This window comes from Salvia hispanica, chromosome 5, assembly GCF_023119035.1.
Source record: "Salvia hispanica cultivar TCC Black 2014 chromosome 5, UniMelb_Shisp_WGS_1.0, whole genome shotgun sequence".
NCBI classification, from domain to species: Eukaryota; Viridiplantae; Streptophyta; class Magnoliopsida; order Lamiales; family Lamiaceae; genus Salvia; species Salvia hispanica.
Genome location: NC_062969.1, coordinates 21,225,163 through 21,247,033, shown reverse-complemented (window position 1 = coordinate 21,247,033; position 21,871 = coordinate 21,225,163). Strand labels below are relative to the sequence as shown.

General features: G+C 41.9%; 1 long non-coding RNA gene across 1 annotated transcript; it reads right to left on the bottom strand.

The window, feature by feature from the left end:
- Positions 1-1,403: 1,403 nt before the first annotated feature.
- LOC125190335 lies at positions 1,404-2,348 on the bottom strand. The gene is made up of 2 exons (XR_007170902.1): positions 1,782-2,348; positions 1,404-1,687 (listed from the first exon to the last, which is right to left on the bottom strand). It is a non-coding gene; the product is annotated as an uncharacterized LOC125190335 (long non-coding RNA).
- Between the last annotated feature and the right edge of the window lie 19,523 nt (positions 2,349-21,871).

Genomic DNA, 21,871 nt, shown 5'->3' with positions numbered 1-21,871 from the left:
GGGACTAACGGGTATACCCGCGCGGGTAGTGGGTATACCCGCTACCCGTAAAACTCTAAAACGCATTACCCGATCCCGCCCCGTTTCCCGTTATCGTCGGGTAGTGGGTACCCAATACCCGGCGGGTAGCGGGTCGAGATGGGAATTACCCATTACCCGCTACCCATTTTGCCACCCCTAGTTAAAGTTGATCACTTGTGGTGGGACGGAGGGAATAACTTTTATTCTAAAAAGGAAATTTCTGAGGAAAATAACATTGAGAAGTGAAGGACTAGTCCTAATACCAATGATTGATTTCCCTTTTTGGTTGCCCTATTACAAGTGATTGATTTCTCTTTTGAACAATAAATAAAACATTCACTTTACTCCCTCTTACTTTTTTCTTTCTATCTTACTGTATTATCTCCACTTAACTCAATGAATATCATTTTCTTATATCTCGATTCAAAAGAAATCAATCGCTTATATTTTAGGAAAATTTGAACTTGTGTTCGTTGTCTATTTAAATGGTGTTGTCTTGCCGTAAATGTTTTATGTATGACGCTGATGTGTTCGGTTGGAACTTATTAATCGAATTTGGACTCGAGTAAGGGTGGTATCCATATTCAGATTAGTGTAAACATGGGACCAACAGCCAAATCAACGTTTTTGGTGACCGTAAAAGGGGGACACCTTCCCGACACGAGAATGTTATGGTGATCACGAGCTCCTGAAGATTCCAAAAAATCTATAGGCAGCTAATCCAATTACAAGAATACTCCATTGATACCCACAAGAAATGAGATATAATCCAAATATGAAAATGTCTTACTGTTACCCATAACATATACTCCCTCCGTCCGCGAATAGGAGTCCCGTTTTTCCATTTTAGTCCGTCCGCGAATAAGAGTCCCAGGTTCACTTTTACTATAAATGGTACTAGGGTCCCACCTCCACCTAACTCCTTTCACTCACATATCATTTAAAACTAATATATACAAGTGGGACCCCTATTCCACTAACTTTCTTCCACCCACTTTTCTTAACATTTCTTAAAACCCGTGCCGGAAACAAATGGGACTCCTATTCGCGGACGGAGGGAGTAGTTTTTAACACCACATCAATTGGTCAATAAGCTTGAGTAACAAAATGGTTATGGGATGCAAAGATTCCAAAAGAATCCCTAGGCATGCATAGGGCCACGTCCAAAAATGGGTGCAAAATTAAGAACATAACGGATCGACTAGGCCTTAGACAGTTCCTAGACAGCCAAGTGTTGGAAAGAGGAAGATGGCCCCCAAATTAATCATGGGAGAGTTCCTAGAGCATTGAATAAGTGTAGAGTCCCTAGTGTTGTATGTTTCCAATTATCATTTATTGGTGTAATTCACAATACACTAATTTTCCTATAAATACTAGGGAAATTGGCAAGATCAATAGCAAGAAACATTCACAACAGAAATACAATTTTCTCTACATTCTACAACAATATGCCTATCCAATCTTTCTATATCTCTCTCGATTACCATCTTTAAGATGGTATCAGAGCAGGAAATCAACAAAACTCCAATGGAGGTAAGCCAAACACACACTCTCAAACAATTGATCAAGACAATCTCAAATCTAATTGATTTGTACAAATTCAACACAAACCAAAGCCAAAATTCTTACCAGCCGAAGAACCTCGTCATAAACTCCAAGTGCACTGCTGCAGCAAGGACACAAGCAAACAACCAAAGAAGTAACGTATCTGACGGATCTGGCAAATCACCATATCTATGCAGCAGAGAATAGCCACGCACCGCTGCCGGAGAACAAGGAGAGACATCCTCAACCGAAGAAGACATATGCCAATGGCCTCGTCGATGACGGAGAAGGGGTATGCCGTGGTTTAACGCCACTGGGGGCAGTAGCACCTGTCACCGACGCCGAAGAGAACAAGGAGGGACGAATGACTGCTGTAATTAGCGATCATTCTGCAGACAGCAGCGTCGGCGTTACAGACAGCATCGTCGGCGTCGGCATCGGCGTCAACAGCGGTAGCAGCAACACCAGTCAGCAGCAACACACGTCACGGGCTGATGAAATATCGGCAGCGGCGGCTGAAGCAACGCATACCCCAGCGGAGGCTTAAGCAGCGTGTCGGCGGAGGCTGAAGCAGCGTCGTAGCGGAGGCTGAATCAGCGTTGGTGGCGGAGGGTGAAGGAGCGTCAGCTGCTTTACGGTGGGGAAGGAGGAAGAAGCAGAGGAGGCGCAGGGCCAACGCACCGACGGATAGCGCCCATCCATCGGATGTCTTCGAAAATAGTGGCAGCGGCAGCGGCTTTGCGATGGGGAAGGGGGAAGAAGTGAAGGAGAATGAAGGGGAGGCGGCTAGGATCAGCGAGGGTCCGATTTGGGGGTTTTTTAAAAACCTCACCTCTATTTTGCAAATCAGCCCCCCAATTTCGGGATAATCCCAAAATAAACCCCACCCCAAAAATCCCTCCCAAATTTCCCCCCAGTCAATTCCGATATTACCAAACCCACCCCAGTTGACCGAAAAATTGCAAAAAAACCCCTTTTGTCCGAATTTCCAAAAATACACCCCGAACTTTTGAAAAAACTAAAATTACACCCCGATTTTTTGAATTTCAGCCTTCTGTTACTTGTGTAAACACATTTCAAGCCCTCGCTTACTCATCTTTCTTAGCCATATGACCTAAAGACCACCACTGGATTTTTGATTGTGGGGCAACCGATACCATGTCATTTGATGCATCGGATTTCTTCGGTATTTCCCGCTCCACAAAACAATTCGTCCAGACCGCCAGTGGGGATTTAGCACAAGTACGGGGGGAGGGGGGGGCACTATTACTATCTCACCAACCCTTCACCTCTCCAACTGTCTTGTCTTTATGTTCCATCATTGTCCCACAAACTTTTGTCTGTAAGCCATATCACAAAGGATCTCAACTGCAAATTGCTAATGCAACCTCGTTTTTGCATATTACAGGATATCAAGACGGGAACGATAGTTGGGCATGACACCGAACGATATGGATTGTACTACATGGATGAGATAGCCCAACAGAGTACTGCGATGCTAACTCATGGCCTGACTGACAGACAGATTTAGCTCTTACATCGCCGGTTAGGACACCCTTCTATAGGATATCTTCGCTTACTCTTTCTTGAGTTAGTTCCTTCCAAGTATGTTTTGAATTGCGAAACTTGTGTTTTGTCAAAGAGCCATAGACATTCTTCAAAATAAACAACACTAGAGAAAAATCTCCTTTTGCTTTGGTTCACTCTGATGTGTGGGGTCCTGCCCCGGTAACTGGAGGACAAGGGTTTCGATATTTTTTTATTGTTATTGATGACTTTTCTCGTATGACTTGAATTTATTTTTTTAAAACAAAATCAGAAGTTTTTGAGAAATTCACCGAGTTCTATTGTCTTGTTCAAACCCAATATAACTCCAAAATTCAAGTCCTTAGATCTGATAACGGGAGGGAATACATGAATTCTAGGATGACATCATTCTTCACTGAAAATGGCCTTGTCCACCAAACTTCGTGTGCATATACACCAGAACTTCGTTGAGCGGAAAGATTGATATATCTTAGAAATTACCCGTGCCCTCCTCATTGAATCAAACATCCCTAAATCTTTTTGGCCAGAAGCTATCGCAACTGCTGTATATCTCTTACACCGTCTACCCACAGGGATCCTTAACTTCAAAACCCCTCTTGATATCTTCTCTTCCCATAACTCGGTGCCATCCTTCCTTCATCTCGACCCCAAAATTTTCGGATGTACCGTGTTTGTCCACATTCCCAAACATGACCGTGATAAATTCTCGCCTTGTGCAGTTAAATGTGTCTTCTTGGGTTATGGAAAAAATCAAAAATTTTATCGGTGCTATGATCCTTCGACAGATCGTATGTACACAACTACGAACTGCGACTTTGTTGAAAGTGAATACTTCTTTCGCCAATCTAGCGGTCAGGGGGAGAGTGGTGAGTTGGTGAACTCAAGTAGTGACACACTAAATTGGCTACCTCTTTGGGGAGAAACCATTCAGGGGGAGGAAGAGAACAACCAAACCCAACAACCCGACCAAAATCCTGTCACTAATGTCGGTCCAACAGAGGAAGTTAGCAATACCACAGGGCAGTCAAATCTCCAAGTACTGAACATGCCTCTTCAGGACACTGCTGAGCTATCCGACCAGTCTTTAAATCCTGAGGTAAATACTCTGGATCCCAATATTGTTCATCTGCCTGAAAATACTAACAGTGACAGGGAAACCAGAAGTGATACCGATGAATCAGTGCCAGAACAAGTGACCAGGCACGACATACAACCTCATAGAAGCACACGGGGCGTTCCTCCCCGAAGATACTCACCAGATTGGAAGGGTCCGAAATCTAAATACTCTGTGGTGAATCTTACTCAGGGTCACCTTACCGAAATGGCTAGGGCATTCGAAGCTGCACTTTACGAAGATGAAGAAATTTCGTAATCCTTCGAGGAGGCAATAAAGCACAAACACTAGAGGCAAGCCATGAAGAGAGAAATTGATGCCTTGATAAAAAATGAAACACGGGAGAAGTGTTCTCTACCTCTGGGCAAGAAGCCAGTTGGATGTCGTTGGATCTTCACCATAAAACGATGAGCAGATGGTTCAATCGAGAGATACAAGGCAAGATTGGTTGCTAAGGGATATAATCAGGTGTATGAAGTAGACTATGAAGAGACTTTCTCACCTGTGGCCAAACTAAATACAGTAAGAACTCTTATGTCTATAGCTGCGTGTAAAGAATGGCCATTATATCAGTTTGATGTTACAAATGCTTTCCTTCATGGAGAACTGGAGAAAAATAAAGAAGTCTACATGGAAGTTCCCCCGGGATTCTATGCCGAATTTGGAAAAGGGCAGGTGTGCAGATTGAAAAAAACCCTTTATGGGTTAAAGTAGTCTCCCAGAGTGTGGGTTGGAAGATTCTGTCAAGGCAATGTTCAAACATGGCTTCAAACAAAGCCACTCAGATCACACACTATTTCTAAAGAATAGGAACGGCAAAATGACATGTCTGATCATATATGTTGATGATGATCATAACAGGAGACGATGCCGAAGAGATAAAAAATCTGAAGGAAATCTTGTTCAAAGAGTTTGAAATGAAGGACTTGGGAGCATTGAAATATTTTCTAGGAATTGAAGTGTTAAGATCCAAGCACGGGATATTCCTAAGACAGAGAAAATATTTTCTTGACATGTTAGCCGAAACGAGCTTACTGGAATGCAAACCTGCTGACACTCCAATGGTACCCAATCATGGGTTGAAAATTGTGGATGGGGCCAAGCCTACAGATCGTGAAAGATACCAACGGTTAGTAGGGAAGCTTATCTACCTTTCTCATACTCGACCAGACATCACATATGCAGTTGGAGTTGTCAGGGGTTAATTCTATTTGTCTTCTAGGATACATTGCCCATTCCATCTTAATACTGCGTTTTTTTTAGCTTCCCAGTTGGGAGAAACGCATGAGGATCATGCATCTTTCGTTAATAAACGCATCAGAGTTACACGTTTTAAAGAAAGACGCATCACTGTTATGCGTTTCTAATTTTTTTTAAAATTTTTTTAAAGACGCATGACGCTAATGAGTCGATACTTAAAACGCATAACACACATGCGTGTTTGATTTGAATTAAACCCCAAGCGCAGAAGGCAGAATACCTAGCGTAAAAAAGAAGGCAGCGGCGATTTCCGGCAACTTCTTCCAATTTTCCGTTATATTTCAGTAAGTTTTCTTTAATCCTTCAACATTCATCACTTATTCGTTGGTTATTGGCTTTTTTGTTTTGGTTTTAGGTGATTTTGTAGATGAAATTGTTCAATTAGTCTGATGATTTGTTGTTTTGTTAATTGTAACGGGTTTTTGTTGATGATATGCAAGCAATTGATTCTATATATTTGTGAAATATATCCAATTATTGAAGTTGTGAAATTTATCCAATTAGTGAAGAAAAATTGTTGAATCTTGAAATTTATGGTGATATTGGGAATGTTAGCTACAGAACATTGAATATCGAATATAATTGTTGGAAAAAATAAATAGCTATATATTGGGGGCACCGGGCACAATTGGTAAAAATACCAAATATTTGAGAACAAAATACTGTTTCCGGCACAATTGTTAAAATGACCAAATATTTGGGAACAAAATACTGTTTTCCTCAATCATATGTGAGTATGATTTGGATGTAAGTCATTCTTGTACACATATAAATCTATAAACATACAAAAGACACATATTTCACCAAGTAGTAATGTGTGTCGAGGACCTAGATTTTAATGTATCAAGCTACATTATTTTGTTTAAACCATAAAATTAAGAGTGATCTGTAAAAACCGATCTCTATATGATTTGTATAGAGCCTAAATTAGCATATGATGTTAATAAAATTAGTATAGAGCCTAAAATGCATTATTAGCCATCTTGATGTTAATTGATCATTTGGAGGCATTATCAGCCTGCTGCAATTAGGGTTAATTAGCATATGACTTGTTTGTAATTATTGTTTTGTGAATATCTTGTAGGATTAGATGGCAACTTCAAGTTCTAGAGGGTAATTGTTATATGGACCTGAAGATCCGTCAGTTCTATATCTTCAGAAACAACACATATCAAATAAACTACTGACGGAAGGGACATCACATATTTTCAAAGTTCGCCGGACGGAAAGTAAGACATGGGATGTGGATATTCATGCTAATGTGAGGCATTGGCTTAACATGTTTGGTTTTGGAGGCGTGATCGAATGTGGGAAGTTGATGAAGGTCGACAACAAGCTTATAACTGCTTTGGTTGAGCGTTGGAGGCCGGAGACACATACTTTCCATCTACCGGTGGAGAGGAGACAATCACCCTAGAAGATGTGCAAGTCCTGTGGGGCTTGAGAGCGGACGGTCGTGTTTTCACAGGCCGTGATCATCATGTCGGATATCCCAATTGGCCCAGGAAGTGCCAATATTTGTTGGGATGGATACCCGATACAACATACGAGACAAAGCAAGGAGGTATGCTAATGACCGCTCTGATCAATCAAACGAGGATACCTTTGGGTGATGAGCTACCTGATTATGTCTACATCCAAAGGGCACATATCCATGCTTTAATCTTGTTAGGAGGACTAATTCTACCAGACACCACGGGGTGTAAGATTCCTTTTATGTGGCTGAATGCATTTGAGGATCCGGACGAGGTGATCAATATTAGTTGGGGAAGTGCTTTATCATACTTGTATCATTATTTGTGCGAGGCTTCCGTTGACAAGAGGAAAAAGTTGGGCGGGCCTATGATTCTTCTGCAGCTTTGGGTATGGGAAAGAATGCCTACATTGAGGCCGTCGTTCGTAGTAGCGCCTGTGCATGAGCCATATACACCATGTGGCGCTAGGTGATATATTTAAACATTTATTTGTTTATGCATCTTGGTTTTTTTTTTTGACATTAAATTTATTTATAGGTGGAAGGAACTACTCAAATAGGAAATGCTCCTAGATTTTCGGTGGAGCATTACCGTGATCAAATATCCTTGATTACACCTAGCCATGTGAATATTATTTTTATGTTGACTTAATTTATGAATTTATTATTTTGTTAATTTGGCGTTTGCATTGTTGGTTTGTAGTTTCTGTGGACACCATATGTGGATCGCATACTGCCTGACTACTTTAATGATGCGAACCAATGCTCCATGTGTGACACTTATTTAGTGTGTTGGGCCTATGTCGAGGCGCATGAGGCTGGACGAGTGCGCAGACAATTTAATCGGTACCAGGAGATTCCTCAATCGGTTGATAGGTTGCTCAAAAATGCTGATCATTTGGGTAAAATTGATCGGCATGGTAAGAAGGGTAATGATTAGGAAAAGATGCATCAGTTCTTCATTGGGGAGTGAGACATGAGGTATGAAAGGTTCCAGGAAACCGCAGATTCCGCGAAAATGTCCATAAACACTCCATTGAGTCCGGGATATATGGCGTGGTATAACAGGATTACAGTGACGTACCTAACTCAACCGGGGGAGGGGGGGTGCGGTCAACTGCTGGGATGAACGAGTCGGCTTCTTCGATGAGATTATTTGTAAGTTCGTGATATTAAACTATATGCTTTCATGTGTTATATACGTATTGATATTTGTATGATTTTTTTATTTAGGTTGAGGGTTTTCAGGAGATTTGGCATATGACTACTGAACAAGAAATAGACCCAAGAATACGATGATTTCGTGAAATCGCTAGACATGTCCTTCAGTCTACGAACCACGCCGATGTCATGGAGTACCCGGCTTCCCAACACCGTGATATGGTCATACCTTTTGAACCACAAGACACTGCACCACGTTGAAGTCATAGAGTGGGGGGAGCTCGAACAGGTGGACACGGTTACACAAAACAGATAAGGATGTCGCAGCAGCATCCCGATTATGTTCAACCAGAGCCTATGAATCCAGAGTATGACCCATGATAAGGCTAATTTCATGCATTGGTTATAGGGTTAAACTCTGTGATTTCCCAGGTCTAACAAACCTTTTTGAGCCAGGTATGTAGAGAAAATGCCAGCCCCAGGAAGAAGACAGAGATCGCCTGGTGAAGGAAGCTGGCAAGGAAAATTGAGCAGAAGGATGAAGAGCTACTAGACTGAGGAGCATCGATTGGAGGGCAAAATAGAAATCACAAGAAAGTCTAGAAGCTCTATCCACTAGAAAAAGGAGCACGCAATCAACATGAAAAAGAGTCTTGATCATCACTTTTCAGCTTCTAGTTTAGTTTTCCAAGCTTATGCAGAGAATGACAATATGGTTGGGAGAGATGTTTCCCCAGATCAAGGAGAAGCGGCAGCCCGGTCCAGGAAGTTCCTCCCAGCAGCAGCTTCCACCCACTCCAGGCCTTCGGTAGACCCCATGCATCTCCAGCCTTGGCGTCTGTTCCTGTGAAGAAACCCCTGTCGAGAAACCCCGTGATTACTGAAGAGGAAGCGCCGGCGTCGCCGGCAAAGAAGAAGGTGAAAGTGAACCGCCCCAACGTTCCACGCAAGTCTGGCTCCCAAGGGAGCCGGACCCAGAATTGAATTTCCCCCCATTGACCAAATAAACTTTACATTTCAGTCATTTCATTTTAGTTTCTGATTTTGCATATCCATGTTGCTTATGCTGAGCATGTTAATTGTTTTCTTGTGTATTCTCCCACTTAACCCAATCTTTGGTCTAAGTGTGAGAAGTTTTTGTTTCTTCAGCATGTTTTCCTTGTGATTAGGTGTTTATCTCCCACTTAGCCCAATTCTTGGTCTAAGTGTGAGAAGTTTTTGTGCTGTGACTTTTTTATGTCTTTGTTTTCTCCCACTTAGCCTGTTGTTCGGTTTATGTTTGAGAAGTTTTATGTGTTTTTATTTTGATTGTGTGCACCAACTCCCTCATTTCTCCCCTTCACCAGGACAGCTTGGGAATAAGCTGGAGTGAAGTGGGAGGGGGTGGGAGAGTTAGTGCAGTATGTGCTCAGCATGTTTAGAACTTCTTAGGTCTAGGAGTTTTAGTTTTTAGGATCTATGTGTTATAGCATGAACTAGTGATAATAATAAGGCAAGATTCCCTTAGTAAAAGTAATTGAGAATAGGATGCATGCAACTTTGAGATCTCTTTCTTTGAGAAACTGAAATCGGTTTGGAGGAGGCAAGAACGATAGAAGGTGCCTTAGCTGACCTAGTTGTGAAGCCCCACTACATAAGTGAGTTAAAAGCCTTAACATTGAGTGCTAACATGATAAAAGGGGCTGCCACCTGATGCTTAGGGAGAAGAATTTAGTAAGGAGAAAAATAGGGAAGAAAAAGATAGAAGAAAAATTTTCAAATCCGGAGGTATAAGCTGAACAAAGTCCAGAGGAGGAAAAAAAAAAAAATATAATAATCGGAAGGTATAAGCTGGACGAAGTCCAGGAAAAGAGGAGGTATAAGCTGAACGAAGTCCAGGAAAAAAAAGAAGAAAAGAATTAGGAAAGGAGGATAGAAGGAGAAATTCTCGTAACCCGAAGCATCAGTGGCAGGAATTAACTAAGAGTGATCGATCCTAACATCCCTGGTGAGGAATGAGTGATCGAACGACTCCAACAATATTAGTAAGCTATAGGCCATCTGGATAAGCTGACAAACCGACTAGGTGGACAAAGGGAAGGGGAGGATTTGGAGTGTGTAGACTATTTGATTGACCTTAAGCTTGTGGGGACGACTGCTTAAAAATTTGAACTAGTTCATGCCTATGTGTTTTATTTTCTAAGTGTTTTTTTTTTTCGTTCATATGTTAGTGTCTAGGTCTAGGAGTTTACTTAGGTAAGAGAATAACCATGCATCGAAATTCGCCTTATTTCTCTTTTTCTTGTCTTTATACTTGAGGAAAAGTATGGTTTAAGTGTGAGCAGTTTTATAAGGCTAATTTCATGCATTAGTTATAGGGTTAAATTCTGCGATTTTCCAGGTTTAACAAACCTTTTTGAGCCAGGTGTGTAGAGAAAATGCCAGCCCCAGGAAGAAGACAGAGATCGCCTGGTGAAGGAAGCTGGCAAGGAAAATTGAGCAGAAGGATGAAGAGCTACTAGACTGAGGAGCATCGATTGGAGGGCAAAATAGGAATCACAAGAAAGTCTAGAAGCTCTATCCACTAGAAAAAGGAGCACGCAATCAACATGAAAAAGAGTCTTGATCATCACTTTTCAGCTTCTAGTTTAGTTTTCTAATTTTCTCTCTACACACTCACGCATTTGGGGGAAATTTGGGGGGGGGGGTTCTCATTTTCATCTTAAGTTTGTGGTGCAACACCGTCTCTAAGGAGGCGAAGAAACAATTGTTTTAAATTTTTTGCTTACTTTTGGTACTCGCCGAGTCCTTGCCATTCGAGGCTCGACCTTTTTATTGTTGCTATCGTTGGATACTTCGTATTTCGTAATGGATATCACTGTTTGTGTTTCGGTTTTCTTAGTGTGTTGTTTTGGGTTTGGTTTGCTGATTATTGTTGGATGATATGAGTTTGAAGTTGTTTTGTAAGAAATTGTTTGTGATCGGTTGAATCTACGTAGACTTGTGAGGATCGAAGATGGAAATGGTGTTTGGTTGTTGTGGATGGTTTGGATCCGGAGTAGATTAAGCGTCCCGTGGTTGGATCTGCTTGTTTGTGTTTCATTTAGTTGTTTAAATTCTGCATTCTCATTTTGCCTCGTCTAGTAGTTGTAGATCTGCTTTAGTTTTATCTGTTCTTAATTTCTGTTGGTTTAATTTGGTTTACGTTGTTTCGATTCTCGCTTTGCTCTGTTTTAGCCGGTTGTTTCGTGCAATATAATGGAGAAGATGATGTCGCTGTTAGCTAATCCTTTAGTTAGTTATTTTGCAGCTTTTTAGTCGTACTCTACCTTTTCAGAAAATGGACCCCACGTTTAGCTTCTTTCCCGAGTCTAGGTTAATTTAGGAAATTGTTCATTAGATCTGGTAATTGTCTTGCTCTATTTCGATTTAATATGCATGTTTTTAAGTCTATGTCTAGATCTAGCTGTTAGAGTAGAATATCTCAATTACCAAGTCTAGGAATTAGAGCTCAACCCCAAAATTGCGTGGCAGCGGCCAACAAATAATAGTTCCCGTGTCTTCGAACATGTTTACTTGCGCATTCATCTCTGTGGATTCGATCCCTACTTCCATGTACTAGTTTTTCTTAACTAAAGCGGGTTGAGGGTTTTTGAAGAGGGAGTTAAGGTAGCGATTGTGTGCCCAACGACAGGTAGCTTAAGGTTCTCTGAACTCCTATACCCAGTGTCTAGCGGATCCCCTGGACCGAGGGTTTTCTTTATAAATTTCAGAACACTCTTTCGCTAACCATTATTAGCTCTAAACAAACCATAAGTAACACTACAAAGAAAACATGGCTCTTCACCCACCTCAATGGTCTTTTTATCCAAGCTAGGAGTCGCAATCACAGTTGGGGCGTCCCCTATATTCCCCAAGCCAACCTGAGCCTAATTGGTGTCGTCGCCCCTACTCACAAAGCCAAAATGAGCCGCAATGGAGTGGAGCCCGAGCATCAGTCGATTCATACTTCCAAAATTATCAGTTTGTGGCTCCTCAACGAGTTGAAGAAGAGGATGATGATGAAGGAGAAGGAGAAGGAGAAGAAGAAATGATGAAAGAGAAGAGGAAAATGAGGAAGAAGAGGTTTAGAACATTCATGTACAACCTCGACCAGTTGCGGAGGGTTCATCACGCACCGGGGTTGGGAAGTACATGACCAAAATAATGAAGAGATTATCAACCAGGAAGAATAAGGGGATTCAACCTTCAAAATACACCCCATCATCATATAAGTAGCTCATTATGGAAGGATGTAATATTATGTTAATTTTGTTTACTTGCGTCTTTTTTTCCCCTTGAGTACTTGAGTTTTTTCTTGAACAGGTTGTTCTTCGTATATTGATGTTCTGTTACTTGATTAACAGGTTTATGGTGTCATATTTTTAGATGAATTCTTGCCAAAGTTTTCATGACAAATAAGTGTGGAAATGGCTAATAATAGATGCCACTTTGAATAATAAAATATTGTTCTTTGTCAGCATCTACATAAATACACACACTTTGACACACATAGCAGCAGGAGCTTCATTTCTTCAAGACACTGCAAGAAAGTAGTTTTTTGTCAGCATTATTATGTACTTAAGGCAAGAAATAATATCACCAAAATGAGCTTGGATGAGTTCTCCAATGAATGATTATAAGAAATTACTTGTATAGATAAGCTGCTAGAAACTACATAAGACGACCGACTGAGCAATTTCTTTGGTCGTGTCCCTCTTGTCCGCAATTCCTGCAACGGCGGGGAGCTTTCGGTTCACCTTCCTCACAGACATCCATTTGATTAGGAATCCTCTTTTTTCTACCACGGCCACGCCTTTGAGGAAGCAATTGCTCAGGGGTGATACACAATTTCCATTCAGGTTTACCCCAATAATCGTAGTGTCTTGGTGCATCCCATGGATGACCACCAGAATACTGTGCTTCCCATCTAGATTTGTGGTACTGTGTAGATATGAGCTCAAACATAACGATACCTCTATCTCTAGCAACTGCACAAGCATGTGAACAAGGAACTCTCCACATTTGCCACTTCCCACAAGTACACTTAGAATCTTCAAACATTACCTTTTGTACATTGTTGCCCTTTGGTTTCCCATCTTCTAACCGTATCTGACTTTGAATTTGATAATGTCCTAATCCTCGGTCAAGTACAGAAATGTGATGTTTTTGCCCATTGGAATCATTCTCAGCAAGTTTGTCCCTCGCCCACGGTGTTAACCGACCTTCGGTGTGCTATATTTTTGTCTTCTTTTGTGCCCACCATTCCATCGTTCTCCAAAATGTGAGATCAGTCAAAGCTCTAATTGGCAACTCTCTTACCCCCCCTCAACACATTGTTGTAGCATGAAGATGCTTGATTTCGTGTTTAGAAGCTAATGATGGTTAGCGAAAGCGTGTTCTTAAAAATAATGAAGAAAACCCTCGGTCCAGGAAATCCGCTAGACACTGGGTCTAGGAACTTAGAGAACCTTGAGCTACCTGTCGTCGGGCACACAATCACTTCTTTAACTCCCTCTTCAAAAAACCCTCAACCCACTTTAGCTAGGAAAACTAGTACGTGGAAGTAGGGATCGAATACACAGAGATGAATGCGCAAGTCAACATGTTCAGAGACTCGGGGACTATATTTTTTTTGTTGGCTGCTGCCACGCAATTTTAGGGTTGAGCTTTAATTCCTAGACTTGGTAATTGAAATATGCTACTCTAACAGCTAGATCTAGGCAGAAACTTAAAAACATGCATATTAAGGGAAATAGAGCGAGACAATTGCTAAACCGAACGAACAGTTTCCTGAATTAACCTAGACCTGGGAAAGCAACCGAATGTGGGGACCATTTTCTGAAAAGGTAGAGTACGATTGAAAAGCTGCAAAATAACTAACTAAAGGACTAACTAACAGCGACATCATCTTCTCCAACATTTATCATGAAACAACCAGTTAAAACAGAGCAAGAACGAAGATAAAATCGACAGAATTAAAAGCGACAAAATCGAAGAACAGATAAAACTAAGGCAGATCTACGGCTTCTAGACGAGGTAAAAAGGAGAATGCAGAATTTAAACAACTAAATGAAACACAAACAAGCAGATCCAACCATGGGACGCTTAATCCACTCCGGATCCAAGCCATCCACAACAACTAAACACCATTACCATCTCCGATCCTCACTGATCTACGTAGATTTAACCGATCAACAACAGATTTCTTATAAAATAGCTTCAAACTCAGATCAACCAACAAATATCAGCAAATCAAACCCAAAACAACACAATAAGATGAACAAAACATAGACAGACATATCCATTGCAAAATACGAGAAATCCAACGATAGAAACAATACCAAAGCCGAGCCTCGAACAACAAGGACTCGGCGAGTACCAAAAGTAGACAGAAAATTAAAGAAAATTGTTTCTTCGCCTCCGTAGAGACGGTGTTGCACCCAAACTTCCGATGAAACGAGAACCCCCCTGAACTTTCCCTCAAGTGAGTGTGTAGAAAAGGTAGAAAAACTAAGCTAGGAGCTAGAAAAAGTGATGATCAAGTGTATCATTCATGTTAAGTGCGTGCTCCCTTTTATAGCGGATAGAGCTTCTAGACTGTTCTTGTTTGTGATTCCTATTTTGCCCTTCAATCGATGCTCCTCATTCTAGTGGCTCTTCATCCTTCTGCTCAATTTTCCTTGCCAGCTTCCTTCTCCAGGCGATCACTGTAATCCTCCTGGGGCTGGCATTTTCTCTACACACCTGGCTCAAAAAGGTTTGTTAGACCTGGGAAATCGCAGAATTTAACCCTATAACCAATGCATGAAATTAGCCTTATCAAACTGCTCACACTTAAACCATACTTGTCCTCAAGTATAAAGACAAGAAAAAGAGAAATAAGGCGAATTTCGATGCATGGTTATTCACTGACCAAAGTAAACTCCTAGACCTAGACACTAACATATGAATGAAAATAACACTTAGAATATAAAACACTTAGGCATGAACTAGTTCAAATTTTTAAGCAGTCGTCCCCACAAGCTTAAGGTAAATCAAATGGTCTGCACACTCCAGATCCTCCCCTTCCCTTTGTCTACCTAGTCGGTTTGTCAGCTTGTCCAGATGGCCTATAGCCTACTAATTGTTGGAGTCGCTCGATCACTCATTCTTCACCAGGGATGTTAGGATCGATCGCTCTTAGTAAATTCCTGCCACTGATGCTTCGGGTTATGAGAATCTCTCCTTCTATCCTCCTTTCCTGATTCTTTTCTTCTTTTTTTCCCTGGACTTCGTCCAGCTTCTACCTCCTCTTTTCCTGGACTTCGTCCAGCTTATACCTTCAGATCATTATATATTTTTTATTTTTCCTCCTCTGGACTTTGTCCAGCTTATACCTCCAGATTTGAAAATTTTTCTTCTATCTTTTTCTTCCCTATTTTTCTCCTTACTAAATTCTTCTCCCTAAGCATCAGGTGGCAGCCCCTTTTATCATGTTAGCACTCAATGTTAAGGCTTTTAACTCACTTATGTAGTGGGGCTTCACAACTAGGTCAGCTAAGACACCTTTTATCGTTCTTGCCTTCTCCAAACCGATTTCAGTTTCTCAAAGAAAGGGGTCTCAAAGTTGCATGCATCCTATTCTCAATTACTTTTACTAAGGGAATCTTGCCTTATTATTATCACCAGTTCATGCTATAACTCATAGCTCCTAAAAACTAAAACTCCTATACCTAAGAACTCCTAAACATGCTAAGCACATACTGCACTAACTTTCCCACCCCCTCCCACTTCACTCCAGCTTGTTCCCAAGCTATCCTAGTGAAGGGGGGAAATGAGGGAGTTGGTGCACACAATCAAAATAAAACACATAAAACTTCTCACACTTAGACCGAACAACGGGCTAAGTAGGAGAGAAAAACAAAGACATAAAATAGAAAACAAACATGCTGAATATATACTCAAACTTCTCACACTTAGACCAAGAATTAGGCTAAGTGGGAGATAAACACCTAATCACAAGAAAGCATGCTTACGAAACATATAAACTTCTCACACTTAGACCAAAGATTGGGCTAAGTGGGAGAACACACTAGAAACAGCTAAACATGATCAACACAAATAACATAGATAAACAAAAACAGAAACTAAAATGAAATGACTGAAATGTACAGTTTACTTGGTCAATGGGGGGGAAATTCAATTCTGAGTCCGGCTCCCTTGGGAGCCAGACTTTGGTGGAACGTTAGGGCGGTTCACTTTCACTTTCTTCTTTGCCGGAGATGCTGGCGCTTCCTCTTCAGTAATCACGGGGGGTCTAGACAAGGGTTTCTTCACAGGGACAGACGTCAAGGCCGGAGACACATGTGGGGCTACCGAAGGCTTGGGGCGGGGTGGAAGCTGCTGCTGGGAGGAACTGCCGGGGCCGGGTTGCCGCTTCTCTTTGATTTGGGGAAACATCTCTCCCAACCATACTGCCATTCTCTGCATTAGCTTGACCGCCTCGGTCATTCTCTCATTCTGGGCAGATGAGCGTCCAGCCAGGGTGTTCAAACTCCCCTTGATCTCTTGCAGCACCTCCTTGACTTCACCAATATCTCCTCTCACCACAGCCATCTCTTTCCGCAGCTCTGCCACGTCCGCATTCACCACATCTTCCACCAGCTCAGGTTCACGCTTCACCTTGTCCACGTTGGCACCTATGTTGTAGAAGCACAGCTCCGTCCCCTCCAGAATTCTTAGGGATTTCTCCCTCAGCACACGTAACTGGGGTTACCCCGTAGATTTAATCGGAGTCTCCTACTCAGGTTTGTTAGGGATTTCTCCCTCAGACACAATTGGGGTTTCCCCCTCAACGAGCAAAGTCGGGGTTGCCCCCTCAAGATCAAACGGGGTTCCCCCCTCCACATACACATTCGGGGTTTCCCCCTCCACATTCTTAGATATAGGGGTTCCCCCCTCACAGATTCAACCACAGGGGTTTCCCCCTCCACTAATTGTACAACAGATGCATTACCTTCCCTCGCGATTCCATCCAACGAAAAATCCACCGCCATTCTGTCGATTTCGTCTGCAAATCCGCTGACGCTTTCTTCCTCGAGTACGCTACCACCCTTCTCTTGTTCTGCGCTGTTTGGGTTTGGCCCAGTTGCATGCGTCTGATCTAGGGTTTTGGAAGACCCTAGGTTTTAACTCGGTGGTTGCGCCCTTGAGTCCTCAAGAATTGCTGGTGGTTGCTGACGAAACATCGAGAAACGGGAGAACAGTTTCTCGGCCTCTTCTTTACTTCCGAACTTCTCTTCTAGTTCCTTCAAAAATGCTTCCTCATCGGGACTTTTGACGGTAGAGGAACCTTGCACAGAAGTCGGGTTCCATTCTAAGCGAATATCGAGTGCCGAGAAGGTCGGTTGAAACGGCGGTTGTCCGGACGACTCGCCGGACGGTGGTCTGGTGGCTGGGTCTCCCTTCTTCACGGTGGTTCCTTGTACTTTCTTCATGGTTACCTGCAACTGCACAATTTATGGGGTAGATTTGGTTAGGGTTTGAAAACGATTTTGGGGAAAATTATTTAGAGAGAGGTTTATAAGAGTAGAGAGAGAATGGATGATAGATTCTGATTGAGAATCAAATATCTCCAGCCTTTTTCAGAGTGGCAGGCGAACGGTTGCCATATGATGCAAGCAACCGTACGTTCCTCGAAAAGCAGAATTCAAATTTCAAAAGGCAACCGCCTTTTCTCCTATTTGTAAGGCTCTTCCTCCCCCTAGCAATTCAAAAATAAAGGAAATGAAACACCAAATTCCTGCGTCGGAGATCTCGAGTGAAAAAACAATTTCCCCAAGGATTTTGGTGCTTCGAAAATATTTTTGGAAATTAAAATTTTTTAATTTGTTTGGATTTTTTTGTTTTTTAGAAAGCAACTAAACTATTTACATAGCAAATCAGTATCCTCAAGATTTCCTAGGTTAGTGCAAAAATAAATTCTGTTTCCCACTCTACTTGACCTAGGAATTCATTAAGGATATCCACTTGCATGACCATCCTAAGAAACAATAGCAGATGCATGTGGTGGCGTTTCTTCCACCACATGCATATCTGTATTGTCTCTGTATACCTTCACTCTGTGCCCATTTACTAGGAAAGGAACTGAGTTTGGGGCGCTTCCTTGAATCTCTACAGCTCCATTTGCTCGAAGGCCAATGATCGTGTATGGACCTATCCACTTGGATTTCAACTTACCAAGAATTAGCTTCAGCCGGGATTGAAAAAGGAGTACTTTTGGCCCTACACGAAGCTCCTTGACTCGGAGATTCTTATCATGCCAGAGCTTTGTTCTTTCTTTATACCACATGGCCGAGTCAAATGCTTCCAACCTTAGCTCCTCCAGTTCTTGTAGTTGCAGCTTCCGTTCTTCTTCACAGGCTGACGCCTTCATATTCATCTCTTTCACAGCCCAGTAAGCCCTATGCTCCACTTCCACGGGTAAATGACACATCTTTCCGAACACCAATCTGTACGGTGACATCCCGATTGGCGTTTTGTAAGCAGTCCTATATGCCCAGAGAGCATCGTCGAGGTGCTTAATCCAATCTTCCCTTGTGGTGTTCACCGTTTTTTCCAAGATGTTTTTGATTTCTCTGTTCGAAATCGCTGCTTGACCATTCGACTGGGGATGATAGGGTGTGGATAACCGATGATGTACACCATACTTTCTCATCAACGCTTCTATTGTATGGTTACAAAATGCGTACCTTGATCCGAGATGATGGCTCTGGGCACCCCATACCTGTTGAAAATATTGGCCCGCAGAAATTTAGCTACCTCCTTTGACTCGCAGGTGGGTGTAGCCTTTGCTTCTATCCATTTGGAGACGTAATCCACCGCAACCAAAATGTATGTGGTCCCATATGAAGATGGGAAAGAGCCCATGAAGTCCATGCCCCAAACATCAAAAATCTCACAAACTATTATCGGATTCTGCGGCATCTCATCTCTTCTAGAAATTCCCCCGGTGAGTTGACATCTTTCACAGACTTGACAAAACTCGAAAGAGTCTTTGTTCAGAGTTGGCCAATAAAATCCACTGTCCAAAACCTTTCTGGCAGTTTTCCTAGGCCCAAAATGCCCTCCACAGGCTAAGGCATGGCAGTGGTTCAAGACATCCTTCTGTTCCCACTCCGGGATGGATCGTCGGATAACCTGATCTAAGACATCTTCCAGACGTAAGGATCATCCCAGAAGTAGTATTTGGCTTCACTCTTCAGCTTCATTCTCTGGGCCCGGGAAATTTCGTGGGACCCTGGTAGTTCTCCAGTGACTAAGTAATTGGCCAGGTCAGCGAACCATGGCTCTGTATTCATCGGACGCTTCCCCCTGTCTGATGTTCCTAGACCTGTTGCTATGAACACTGCTTCCCAGTCAATAGACCTAGCAGACTTCCATACATATTAAAGATGTTCCTCAGGGAAGGCATCCGGTATAGCTTCATCCGTATCCCCTTGGAAAATTCAGCTCAGATGATCTGCAACTTTGTTCTCCGTCCCTTTCTTGTCTTTTACCTCCCAATCAAATTCTTGCAGCAACAACCCCATCTAATCAACCTTGGCTTAGATTCCCTCTCGGCCAGGAGATACTTAATCGCAGCGTGATTAGTGTAGACTATCACCTTCGACCCTAGCAAATACGGTCAAAATTTCTCGAATGAGTACACCACTGCCAGCATCTCTTTCACCACATAGCCTTGAAGATTCCTTTATGCCTATCCGATATGATACACACCTCCCTCTGGTATTTCACCACATGAATTCTTACAAGTTTCAAGAACCATGTCCAACTGTCGCCAGTTTCCTCATCAATAACAGCATATGCAATAGGCAAGCATTTTTTGTTAGCATCAAAACCACAAGCAACAAGCAATTTACCTTTAAATCTTCCTCGGAGGTGGGTCCCGTTAATTGTTAAAACCGGTTGGGCCAGCTGAAAAGAATGTATAGCAGCACCAAATGCCCAGAAAACATAACTAAACACCTTTTTATGTCCGTGACTCAACAGCTCACTGTGCTTCCACTCAACAATTGTATCTGGATTCTGTGACTGCAGTTCAAGCATGTAGCTTGGTAACTGTCTGAATGATTCCTCCCATCCACCAAAGACAATCTCTAAAGCCTTTCTCCGTGTATTCCATGCCTTCTTGTAACTGATTACCACATTGAATCTTTCATGAATATAGGTTTTTATGCTCGAGGCCTTGAAAGCAACATCTTCTCGTACTTGATGTCGTATACACAGAGCAATCATCGCTGATGAAAAGTTAGCATGTCCTCTATTCACACGATGACCTTCACAAGTATGCCATCTCACCCACTTCCTAATTTCCCAAAGATCATCATGGGCCCTTTGTGTAACTGAAACTTCCCACGAACATTTATTCGCTTTTTCAGGGTCGGTGTCGCTGATAATAGCTATCCCATCTTCTGTTGTTCCTGCTGGAAATTTGCATACAACATGCCACCTTCTTAACTTGCTTTCAATGGCCTTAAACTGTCTTTGATGCCACAAACTCCACATAGTCGTAGACGCCTTCACATGCAGCTTAGAGTGAAATTTTGTTCCCATAGAAATCCGATATAGATGTCTCTCATCCCAGTACATGTTGCTGTGTTCATTACCAACTTCATCAGGTACTTCAGAAGGACCACTTGGTAATTTGCGAAAGAATTTCATCCCCTTGGAAACGTATTTTGGAAGTGGTTGTTCACCTTGCACAACGGGTTTACAAACTACTATCTCATCATCAGAAGCATCACCAGGAGAATCGTCACTTAGACTGGCATCTGCCTCAGATGTTACTGGCGACAATGGTTCATCATTATCTCGTACAATGCGAGTATTATCATCATGGGTATTTGCAACAACAACGCCATAATCAATAGCTGGTGTGATTTCTAAACTTCTCACAGGTGAATACTCAACAAACAATTCAATACAACAAGTAGAATTTTGAGCATCGTTGAACATGAACTCCACACTTTGATCAGTGTAAATTTCAGTACATATATAACTCATAGTGGATACAAAGACTAGACAATGTCTCCATGATATTTGAATAACGTGTTGATTCATATATATTCTCATTGCACCACATATCATTGCAACTAATTCAGAATACGAAACGCACGAATTCAATATAATGGTGCCTCTCGCCCGAGGTGGATCATAACAAATACCCAAGTGTGGAAGTTGAACTATTTTACCATCCCAATACAAACTCACAAATATTTGCATGATTTCTGCATAAGAAAATATAACAAATACAAAAATTAGGGACAATTTTTTTTTCCTATAAACCCTAATTTAATAAATCAGGGAAAACCAACCTAATCTAGCAATATTATTCAATAATTAAGAGTAAGAGATAAACTTACCTAAATATAACGACAAAATGGAAGAATTCGCCGGCAAAATTAACGAAATCGCCGGAAATTGGCTCAAAATCGCGCTGCCTCCTTTTATTCTCTCATCTTTCGTGCAAAATGGTATTCTGCCTCTGCCTATCGTGTTTTATGTTCAAAGTAGAGACGCATGTTCCTTATGCGTCTTAGGGAAAGACGTATCAGGGTCATGCGTCTTTCAATAAAAATATTTAAAAATTTAAAAATGCATAAATTATGCGTTTTTCCATAAAACGCATGATCCTCATGCGTTTCATTATAGGGTGACGCATGACAATCATGCGTCTCTCCCAAACT